Here is a 12,403-nt window from a genome sequence, read left to right as displayed (position 1 = left end):
TTCAGGCCAGGAATGAAGCATTTTTGATACTGACAACAATGTAATAGGAGATAAAATGATGGAAATTTCAGTACAAAGGTTATGTTGTACATTTTATTTTTGTTTTTTATCAAGGTAGCACTGGTTTACATCACTGTATGTATTTTAGAGATAGAGGATCTCCTCCTTCAGGTATTGTTACTACACCACTCCCACCACCAAGGCTCCCACAGTCCTGGTTGTACATTTTTAATGTAAATTTTTTAAAATGCATGTCTAGCACAAAATAAGGTATAAGATAATTGTAGCTAGTGTTTATGAATCAGCAGTTGAGGAAGCAAAGCATAAAATTCAAATCCTACATGACCAATTATTTGTTGTTTTGTATATTTGCTAGCTACAAGGTAATTAGTATCTAGCAACTTGACAGCAGAAGCGTACATCCCTTAATTCATTCCTTAGAAATCATCACAATCGTGTAAATTCCCTAAGTTCTGGGTAAAGATTCCTATCAGAATATTCCCAAAGATTCCTTAGAAAAAGACAATTTCACTTTCTATTAATTGTGGTAAAAAGAACAAAATTATTGAATGTTTTTAATAATGTGATTGATGCTTAACTACAGTGGTTGTCTTCAATATTGTCTTGCTTGCTGTCTACCCCTGTGAAGCTTCATACTATCTTGTGGGCAGATAAGGGAATTAGCATTTAGTTAGTTGTGCCATATGCGGCCATTTTCAGTATAAAGTTGGTCATTCAAGCTGTTGATGATGCATGTGGTGTAGTTTCTACTGGAAAGTCTGATTCAGCTGACATAATTTTCACTTACAGCACCTTTGCCAGGAATGAAATCTAAGAGTGCAAGACGGCCTTGTTTTTCCCAGGTCTGTAGAGGCCTGTTGATTTTAATGGGTTATGTGTAGGATGCAAGGATGTGACTCACTTATCCACTTAACAGTCATAAAAAAGTACGCAAACAAGTTGGCTTCAGTCATAACCCTCATTGTATGGACCACATTGGACATGCATTACAATTTGTTTTTGTGGTTTTATAGGAAAATGGGCATTAGTGCCCAGGGAACAAGTAGTGTCTCTATTAAATCCAATTATCATCAAGGTCATTCATATAACTGTTTTTAGCAGTCTTAGGACAACTCTGCTGAAATATGTGTTGCTAAATGAACATCACTGGCATACCCTTCTTATGTCTTCTTACTTTGTGGAAGAGATGTTGGTAGCTGTGTTTCCCAGGATCTTGTCTCTATATGGCTCCAGTACAGTCATCCAATGAGAGGCACTTAAGTGAGGAAGGAGAAGAAGAGAGACTATTATTCTTCAGAGGCAGATGTAGCAGATATGCAGAGAAATGCAAGATTCAGATGCTTTCTGATGGACTTCTTGAGAACTGTCTCTGTTGTGTGATAGGCTGAGATGGCTGGTGGGCATATCTTAGAGAGTCATAGGTTTTGTATTTCCCAGGTGAGTTCTTGAGAATCAATGCTTCGATGCTGCCAAACAAGAGCTTTAATAATGACCTCCTTGATCTTCACTTTCCTGATGGTGGAAAAACCTTAATTTCCTATCTTAAAACACTTAGCTTTTGAGAGTGGCTTCTATTTTCCTGATAGAATTTTGACTGATATAGTAAGTAATCAATAAAAAATTTAATACAAGATTTGATATGGACTGGGCGAGAGAAGTATGTTGTGTTATAGGAATATCTATGAAGGGAACCTATTCAATAATTGGGATGGTGGAAGAGAGACTTCTTGAGAAGTGGCCTGTAAGCTGAGATTTGAAGGATAAAAGAGGTGGTCAAAGTGGGTGGTATGAGATTGGAGATGGAGGTTGTCTTCCATTTGTACAAAGACCTGTGGACAGTAGGAGCTCAGAAGTGTTTTGGTAGGTGCCTCATTTTGTGTGTGTGTGTGTGTGTGTGTAAATGCTAGGGGTAATGGGGAAATATTGCAGTTTTAAATAGTAGAACAACATTAATAGGTTTATGATTTCAAATGATCATCCTGGCTACAAGGTCAAGAACATATTTCAAGAGAGTAAGATTTAATGTGGGAGACTAACTAGTAGGCTATTGGAATGGTCCACAGCACATGAAGTCAGGTGTCCATTTGGGTACTGGCAATGGGGATGGAAGGGAGGTAGCAGATACAAGAAATATTTAGTATATGACTGGCAGAGGGGTTAGAGAATGGGAGAAGTCGAGGATGACTCATCTTACATATACGGAAACTGAAGCTTAGAGGGATTACACAGCTCACCTAAGGTCACATAGCTTGGAAGCAGGAGAGTCAGAATTCAAGCTTCAATTTGTTTAACCAGGAGACTTTGCTTACAACTCTAAGTTCTATAGCGTACAAATCAGAGAACGGAGATTTTCAATTAAAATAAAAAGAATTAGAATGACATACTATGGCACACAGATTGCCATTTTAAATTAATATAAGATAGTGATTCAGCTGGGCTCTCTCCTTTTCTATATTGTATTATTTCCTAATTAATCTAACTTGTTTTCATAAGTTTTCCCTCCATTTTTGGGTAAATACTGTTGTAATTAAAGGAAAGGGGGTAAAGAGGATTTCTCCCTCTCTCCAAATCTTCTGTTTCAATTTAAAGTAAAACCAAAATTGCATTTCTATTTTCTTTTGAAAAAAGTATATATTTGTAACTCCAGAAGTTCCAGAAGCTGAAAGCTATAACAGGCTGTCTTATTTTATTTGCCAAAATGACTAAGATAATGTGTAAGTAAGGTTGGGAAAGCTGTAAAATAATTATCCCGTATTGCTCCCAAACGCCCACCTCTTCTGTTATATTTTAGATGTATTAAACAAGTCCAAAATAGTTGGAAACAAATACTGACTTGTCCGTGATTCCAACTCCCATCTGTTTGCTGCTGAGTCCCAAGCCTCTACCTCCAAAACAAATGTCTTTGCTGAACTCCAGATTCTGGAGGACACCCTCAGCTGAATGAATCAGACTCTTTAAACTGTCTGTGTTCTGCTCTCTCACTACCCCATGCTGCTTTCTTCATTAACCAAGTCAATAATACCAGCTATTTACAAGTTTTAGATTTTTCCCTCTCCTCTCGCTCAATCCATTTGGCTTCTAATCCCAATGGTTCTACCTCTAATTTGAATTTATTTGAAATAGAAAGATAGTGAGGACCTCTGGTTCTCAAAACCTGGTGGGCTGAGACAACTAAAAATTCTCAGAAATCCTAAAAACATACAATTTAAAACGTTTAAGAGCATTGAGCTCAGAAAGTCTTAGGTGTCACAAACAAAAAAGTTAGATGAACAAACCAGGAAAACAAAACAAACCCTGAAAGAGCTGTAAGCACTGAAGGTGATGTTGCAATTGTGGGGCGGGGGAGGGAAGTTGGTGTAGGGCAGAGGTGGGCCAGGATTTTACACCATTGGAAGGAAAGAACATCATCTATGATGTTGACAGTTTGTCATTCTCAGGAATGCTGAGTGGAAAGAATATTTCTTTCATGCAAAATTAAAGGCTAAGCCTATACCATGCACAGGATTGGAGGCTAAATGTTATTGAGTCATGTGGTTCAGGAACCCCAACCTTGAAAAATTAACATAAAATTTGAAACCTGGTCATTAATAACTCTAACTCATTTGACAAAGCAAATGCAGGACAACTCTGGGGGAATGCCTACATAACTCAGGTAATACAGGACTTGCATAGAAAGTGCAATCTCACTGAAGATAACTCACAATTAATAATTATCAAACACACAAGGAAATAATTTATCATGAATAAAAGTCAGTAAACAAAGTTTAAAGACATTCACTGAAAATCTGTACTTTATTGAAAATCTAAACTATTGTAGAGTAAAAGAATAAAAATTGTAAAGCAGTAAACACTATTCTAAAGGAAAAGCCAAAAATCAAAATTTATAAAAATGAAAATAAGTAATTAAAATAAAAACTCAATAGACTATTCAATATAGCTGGAGAGAGAATTAGTGAACTAGAATATAGAGGTAAGAAAATTACCCAGAATCTCTTTAAAGGAACAATTTAACTGAAATCAACTTCTTATTAGAGATAATAGAAATCAGAAGAGAGTAGACTGATATCATTAAATGCGTGAGGAAAAGTATTTGTCAATTTATGTTCTGACATAAACTAAAAGTTTTCAGTTTTCCTTTACTGCCTAGTTCTACCTTTCTGTACACTGCTCTTTTGTCCCAGGAGGCTGATCTCTGTAGATGTCATTATGCAAGCTCACTTATCCTTTGGCTTCTGGTTGGGCTCAGTCACTCTGAGGCTAGGAAGTGGTAAGATATCAGAAGAAAATCATGTTATTTAGTACTGCCCTTAAATGCATCCAGAGGGTTGGGACTTCTACTCTAGGACCTGCAATAAAAGGTGGGAGGGTGGGGAGACATTTGAAGTACCTTCATATTTTTCTAGCTTCCCCTTTGGAGGCTGGAGGTGGTGGGAGTTGGTAGTCCTCTCCAAGCAAAGTGCAATGTAGGCAGGGGGTCTGAGGCTGGGCTGGGATATGCATGGCTCCCAGCCCCCATTTTCCTCTGTGGGGCTTTAAACCCTCTATTCCACATGTGGGATGTGGTCACCAGAATAGTGCTGATGTGTTCAATTTGGATGATACATAACCCAGAGGATAATTTCCAAGTCTAGATTACTAGACTGTTGCCCTTTGGATTTGTGCCTTTTACTCAGACTCATGAATATGTTTTGACTAGGGTGCTTAGACTCAAGATCATCTCCTAGTGCGTCCAGTGAAATGAAGAATCTAACTTATGGTGATTTACCGTACCCCAAAATATATAGTGGGATTTAGACATGCCTAATGACTAACATCTTATTAATAGCATCCGCAGGCAGTAGGGGCAATAGCAGGTGCCCTTTTCCCTGTGCACTCTTCACTACTGGTTTACTGGTGGCCACCCCCTTCATAGCCTCTGTGTCACATGCCAGGAAATCATTTCTGACCTGCTAATTTCCTCCAAAGGCTTTCAGGACTGTTGCACATGTCCTAATGTATACCCTCTGTTTCCCTCGCCAATATGGTGTCATTCTGCTCTCTTAGGTCAGTCTTAAACCATGCTGATTGAGGGAGACATTACATGCACAAATGGGATTACTTGTCTCACTCACCATAGGCTTTAGGCCTGTTATCCCTCCCTGTGGTGCTGGGTGTGTGTGTGTATTTGTGTGGAAAGGTGCACAACTAAAAAGAGACCACACTCTAGGGGTCATTGGGCCTAAAGAATTCAAGACTGGGCTGGAAGATGTGCTATTCTGTTCACACTGTTAAATTATAAACAGTAAATTTAACATGATCAGAACAGAATTATCATTCTCACCCTGCATACTCTGTATAAACTTACACTTGGGGTCATTGTGAGTGAAGCACAGTCACCACTTTTGAGAGTCATTGGCAGCTAGTGTTCATGGGGCAGCATGATGGATGATGCAGTATCATGAATAATGAGGTAACCAGCATTAGTTATATGGTTTTAGGGAACTGTAGAGGCAAAGAAATCTATATGTTTCTTTTTTTTTTTTTTAAAGATTTATTTATTTATGCATACAAAAGCTGGGATACAGGCCAGAGATGAGGGGGGCGGTGAGAGGATTCACCAGAGACAGTGGGGAACAGAACAGGCAGACTGACGAAATACACTGCTGAGGGGAGCAGCGGGCATGACAGGAGAGGTCTGCTGCGCCATGTGGGTTGCTCCCTGGCCGGCCAGGGATCGAACTTGTGCTGCAGAGGCTGTGGATTGCTTCACAGTGTGGTGCTTAACCCCTTGTACCACCAGGGAGGCCCATGTTTCTATATAAACTGATTCCAAACAGTTGCTCATATAATGTAAATTAGTTCAAATCACACTTGCCCGTGAATTATGCAATACATTTTAAAATTCAATTTTGTTCCTATGGACAGAAGCCTTACTATCTGCCCATGACCCGGGTAACATAGGGGTGTTTCTTTCCCTGTCTCCCTCTCTGCTAGGTCATATTTTAAGGTGTTTGTTTCCATATAAACAGACTGTATGGGAATAGATTTTAAGGTATGAGACCCAAGAATATAGAATATAAGATTAGATCAACTTGTTGATATTAGAGTACTTACCTGGGATTCTAGATTTGATATACGGATTCAAACAGCTAGTGGTGCTTGACTGTAGCTTAGACTCCACAATGGTGTATATATATCAGGGTTTCTCAAACCTTAATATGCAGAAAATCACCTGGCACTCTTGTTAACAAAATGCAGATTCTGATCTGTTGGCCTGGCTGGTACTGGGATTACGCATTTAAAACAAGTTCTGATTAACGGTTCATACTTAAATAGCAAAAACCTATACCAATAATATAGAGAAAGGAGTCTCAAGGTTCAGAAAATGGGAATGTTGGAATGGATTTAGTATGAGCAACTTGCTCAGTCTTTGCTTAATTATCTCCCCAGGAGGATCTAGGTGATATTTCCCTCATAAAGATATAAGAGCCACATTTCTCACGAGAACACTGACCTACAGTGGCTTTCTACTGTAGTTAGTTAGTTCACTGGCAAAAATGGAGACTTATGAATGTTAGGTGATAGAGTTCTGACTCAAGATCATCTCCTGATGCGCCCAGTGAAATAAAGAACCCAATTTACAGTTATTTCTCTAACCCTGAAAATGTATAGTGGAATTTATACATGGTTAGTAACTAATAGAATTTCCATACTGACCCTCTGCTGTGTGGAGTGAGAACTGTTAGGATAGGTTAGGCTAAAAGAATCTTTGGCATTGCCCTTCCATACAAGAATTCCAATGTATTTTTCCCATTAAGAACTTTTAAAATACATGGGGAAGTTATGTCTTTAGCATCATCTTTACTTCACACATTTGGTTGGTGAAAAAAGTCATGTAGGCCTTTGGGAATGAAATTTAATCATGTGGTAACTCTAAGCTGCTGTCCTGGTATAGTATATTTACTGGAGAAAATCAACAGATTTCCTGCCATCTGCTTTGTAACTCTGGCCCTAGAAGATGTTTCCCGCCCTATCCCCATCAGTAAAGATAATCAGAAACAATTTGCTTTCACGTGTCACGGTCAGCAGTATCCTTTCACTGTCTTTTTTAAAAAAGATTTATTTATTTGTGCATATAAGAACTGAGGTACAAGCCAGAGGAGTGGAGGTAAGAGGGTTCACCAGAGACAGAGTGGGGAACAGAACAGGCAGATCTACTGAAATACACTACTGAGGGGAACAGCAGGTGAGTCAGGAGAGGTCTGCGGTGCCATGTGTGTAGCTCCCTGCCCAGGGATAGAACTTGTGCTGCAGTGGCTGTAGATAACTTCATAGGTTGCTTCTTAACCCATTGTGCCACCAGGGAGGCCCCTTTCACTGTATTTTCTCAGAGTCACATCAGCTCTCCTGCTCTGTCAGAATAAAGTATTAAGGAATCTTGGGCATCTTGATAGTTCACACAACATTATTGTTATAACAAGAATTAGATCTGTTATAGTTAGACCTGGTGAACATGAAGTATCACATACCTTAAATGTCTTAATCAAACACATGTATGGCCAGAAGATGGGAGACAAACCCTATGAAAATCAAGGGACAACAAAACCAGTGAAAAAACAATGATTGACCTAGATCATTGTCAGGATATTCTAAAAAGTGAGAGGCAAACTGTAACAACTTGTACTACTCACCATGAAGAAAAAGGCATAGTGCTTGTTCAGCATCTTAAGTTTGGAAGCAAACACACTTCATTTAAGTATACCACTGTGATCTGTTTACCAGGTAATTTTAACTGTAGGCTTTGAATGAGTCCTGGAGCAATAAACTCTAAAACAGACCCAGACCATAGTGCAAGCTTCCCTGCTACTTGGGTCTATGACCTAGTAGTTTCAATGGTAACTAAAGTGTCCATTGGTAGGTCCTGATGCTTGTAAGCCCCAATGAGAGAATCACAGCATATACCCCCAGGGATTTACAGTAAAGCTCTTCATCTTCTGCTAATAACCACAAAACCCAGTTCTTGGCTTGCTAGTATGCTCTGGTAAAAAAATTGAGCGCCTGAGTAAAAGACACCAAATAACTATATGATCTGAAACACCCATCATAACTGGGTATTCTCTTATCCACAAAAATCACAAAATTGAAAGTTTATTGGGTCCAGGATGCATGAATAAATTACGTGAGCACGTGGCTTAGACTCTCATGGTATCTGCTTCCTACTCCTTTGTCACTGTTCCCTCAACTCATGGCTATCACCTTATGGAACATTTTTTATGGCCAGTTAATAGAGGAGAAATAATCACAGGAATAATCTCAATTTAAAATGCATCTGCATGGTACACTGCTGCTGACAAGACATGAGTGGCTTCCACATGGCAGCGCAGCTACTCAAGAATGTCCCAGAAGACTGTGGGAAGGAAAAACCCTACATGTGCCTAACATCTGGAAATATATCTTGTTGCCCTCTGTGTGGAAGGAAAAAATGGCTCAAGTATGACTACAATAATTTATGGGCAATTATTAATAGGTTGGCCAACTGATCAAGGACTTGTAAGATAAGATTAGAGGACTGTATCAAGTGGATTTGGGAGAGCTGTTGGATTTTTTTTTTTTTTTTTTTTTTTTTGTAGTATGAACCCACCAGTGGCATCCACAATGGAAGAGGCACTCAATAATCAAATCAACCTCACCACTCCCTTTATTTGGACAATTTGAAACACACAGATCAAACAAGAAATCATAATGGATGTTGGAAGTATTTATAACAACAACAAAGAGAACAATAACAACCAAGTTGCTGAGACATTGCTCAGGCAATAGCTAAAGGAAGATGTATAAGAAGAAGAAAGATTGACAAAGAATTCATTGTCCTGTTCAAAATTATAGAAATTAAAATAGTTTTAAAATAATTTCCTGCAAATCAGGGATTTTGATGGAATTTCTTGGATGATCTTAATTCTGTGAAAGGATAAAAGACCAAATAGCTTGACAATTTTAAAGTAAAAGGAAGGCAGATTGACTCCATCAAACAGAAAGGTTTATTTTAAAGTTAAATGTAATTAAGCAGTGTGGTATTGGTGCATGGGTAAACAGATGTGGAGTCATCAAAACATGGCTGTGTGTCAAAGCCAGCCTAGTGCTTGTTTTGTAAATAAGTTTTTATTAGAGCACAGCCACTCTCCGCAATTGCTTTCACATTTCAGCAGCATAGTTAAGTAACAGTGATAGAGAATCTGTGGGCCACAAACCAAAAAATATGTACTGTCTGACCGTTTAGAGAAAAAATTTTGCTCACCATTGGGGTAGACTAGTAGAATGAAATAAAACGCTGATGGTAAATGGCGCTTTAAATCAATTGGGAAAAGAGGAAGTATTTAATGACTGGATTTGGACCAACTGACTATATAGATGGAAAAAAATAAAAGTAGATTACTTTTTACACCACCAATAAAACAAAAACTTATAAATGTAAAAGGTAATATGCACAAATTTTTGGACAAAAGTATATACAACCTATTATAAATTTGGGATGGGGAAGAATTTGTTAAACAATACATAAATGCTTAAACTATACAGAAAAATTGATACATTTGGTTACATTAAAAATGGAAACTTCTGTGCAACAAAAAACTCTACAGAACAAGTGAAAAGACCGAACTGCACATAGGGAGAAGAGATATGCAATGATTGTAACAGAAAAAAGGTTGGTACTCAGAATTTATTAAGAATAAAAGAAATATTCCAGCAGTAAAACAGACAAAGGCAATTTCTGAACAGGCAGTTCAAAGAAGAGGAAACATGGGTGGGTTATATAAAGATTTTTACTCATTAATGATTAGAACAATGAAAATTAAGATAACAAGATATTATTTCACAGCCATCAGTTAAAAAAATCAAATTAAATGTTGGCAAGGAAATGGGAAAGTCAGGTGGTTATATTTATTGTTGGTGATAATAGCTATCAGTACAGCTCATTTGGAGACCAACTCAGCAATACCTGGTAAAGGTAAAGATATAGAAATTCAGTGACCTAGTCATTCCCCTGCCAGGAATCACCTCTTAAGAGCATCTTGTACAAGTGCCTAAGGAGACATGTGTAAGCATTTCCAAGGCAGTTTTGTTGGGAACAGAAAAAAAATTAGAAGCAATCCATTTGTCTAGCTTTATGGAACTGCCTGCAGTCTTACCTAGGTGAAGGCCTGGAAGTCAGGGAGGAGACCCAGCACTGCAGGGTTCTGGTGCATGAAGAGAAGTCCCTAGAGGAACTAAGAAGAGTGTAATCAAGTCTTTCCTGAGACAACGAGGGGTGTCTCATTACAAAAGGTGACAACAATGTGTTTTTGAAATATGCACAAGTTTTTGAAAGGCAGAAACAAAAGATAAGAAAAATATATACATAAGAAGATATGTGTGAACACTAATGATAAAGGATTGATCACAAAAATCTGCAAAGAGCTGATGAGACTCAACAACAACAAAGAAAATAATCCAGTCAAAAAATGGGCAGAAGAGCTAAAAAGAAACTTCTCTGAAGAGGAAATGCAAATGGCCAACAGGCATATGAAAAAATGTTCAACATCACTTGTCATCAGGGAAATGCAAATCAAAACTACCATGAGATACCATCTTACACCAGTGAGAATGGCACATATTAAAAAAACTAGCAACAACAAATGTTGGCGAGGGTGTGGAGAAAAAGGAACTCTCCTGCACTGTTGGTGGGAGTGCAAACTGGTCCAACCACTATGGAGAGCTGTGTGGAGATTTCTGGACCTACTAAACATGGAGCTTCCATATGATCCAGCAATTCCACTCCTAGGTATTTACCCAAAGAACACAGAAACATCAATTCCAAAGAGCACCTGCACCCCTATGTTTATAGCAGCACTGTTTACAATAGCTAAGCTTTGGAAGCAACCCAAATGCCCAAAAATAGATGACTGGATCAAGAAGATGTGGTACATATATACCATGGAATATTACTCAGCATTCAAAAAAGATAAACACATGCAATTTGCAGCAACATGGATGGCGCTGGAAGGGATCATGCTCAGCGAAATAAGCCAGAAAGAAAAAGAAAAATACCGGATGGTCTCACTCATAGCAGGAATCTAGAAAACTTAAATAAGGGACCAGGAAAATGAATAACTATAAGAAAGTGAAAATCAAAATCAACAAAAATCTATGAACCAGAGACACTTTTGGGGGGGTGGGTGGAGGGAGGGGAGGGATTGGGGTCAAAATGGGGGGGTTGAAATTGTATGGGGAATATAAAAATAAAATTTATTATAAAAAAAAAAAAGAAGATATGTGTGTTCATAATTAGAACAAGGCAGTCCAGAGAGTGAGCAAAGGCATAAAGGTGGTGATGGCCTGGCACACGGGGAGGATGAAGGCAGGAGTGGGAGGGAAGGTCAGGGTATGGAAGTGACAGTACTGAGAGCAGAGGCTGAATAGGTTGGTGGGGGCCAAAGGTCAAATGACCTGGCAAAATAGTTGGGAAAATAGTTGGGAACTTCTTATGCCATAAACAAAAAACTATTAAATGGACCAAAGACCTAAATGTAAGATCTAAAACTGTAGAACTCCTAGAGGAAAATATAGAGAATAAACTTTATGACATGGATGTGACAACAAAGCACAGGCAACAAAAGGAAAAAATAGGTTAATTGGCCAACATCAAAATTAAAACTTTTTTTTTAAATATGTAATGCAAGTCATCATTTATTTTAAGGCCAAACACTTTCTCAGTTTAAGACATTTAACTTTAGTTGCCATGATCATTTCCCAAAATCTGTTACTTATGAGCCATCAGTATTTTTAAAATTTGCACCCTAAAAGGTTCAGTAGAACTGAAATAAATCTTAAAATAAAATTACCTATAAAATTAAAAATTGATTCCTAAATTCTGTATATTACCATTCTCAAATTTTTTGATCTTAAGATTTGTTTACACTGGGCCTCCCTGGTGGCACAAGGGGTTAAAACGCAACCTATCCGCAGCCACTGCAGCACGAGTTTGATCCCCAGCCAGGGAGCTACCCACATGGTGCAGCAGACCTCTCCTGTCTCATCTGCTGCCCCCCCTCAGCAGTGTATTTCAGTCAGTCTGCCTGTTCTGTTCCCCACTCTGTCTCTGGTGAAACTTCTCACTGCCCCCCACCAACACCTCAGGTATGTACCCAGTTCTTGTATGCATAAATAAAATAAATCTTTAAAAAAAATTTGTTTACACAAGAGAGTGTTTCTAGAAGGTAAAGCTTGTTAAGGTAAAGCTTGTGAATTTAATGAAAATTTAAAAACTGAAAGGAGTTCACTAAAATGTCATCTCCAAGAAAGCTGGTACAGAGTAGATACATAGTAAAATTTTATTTAGTGAATAAATGAATCTATTGGATGTGGC

The sequence above is a fragment of the Talpa occidentalis genome, unplaced genomic scaffold (genome assembly GCF_014898055.3).
Source record: "Talpa occidentalis isolate TD23 unplaced genomic scaffold, MPIMG_talOcc4v2.1 talOcc4.12, whole genome shotgun sequence".
Classification (NCBI taxonomy): Eukaryota; Metazoa; Chordata; class Mammalia; order Eulipotyphla; family Talpidae; genus Talpa; species Talpa occidentalis.
Note: the sequence above shows the minus strand (reverse complement) of the source record.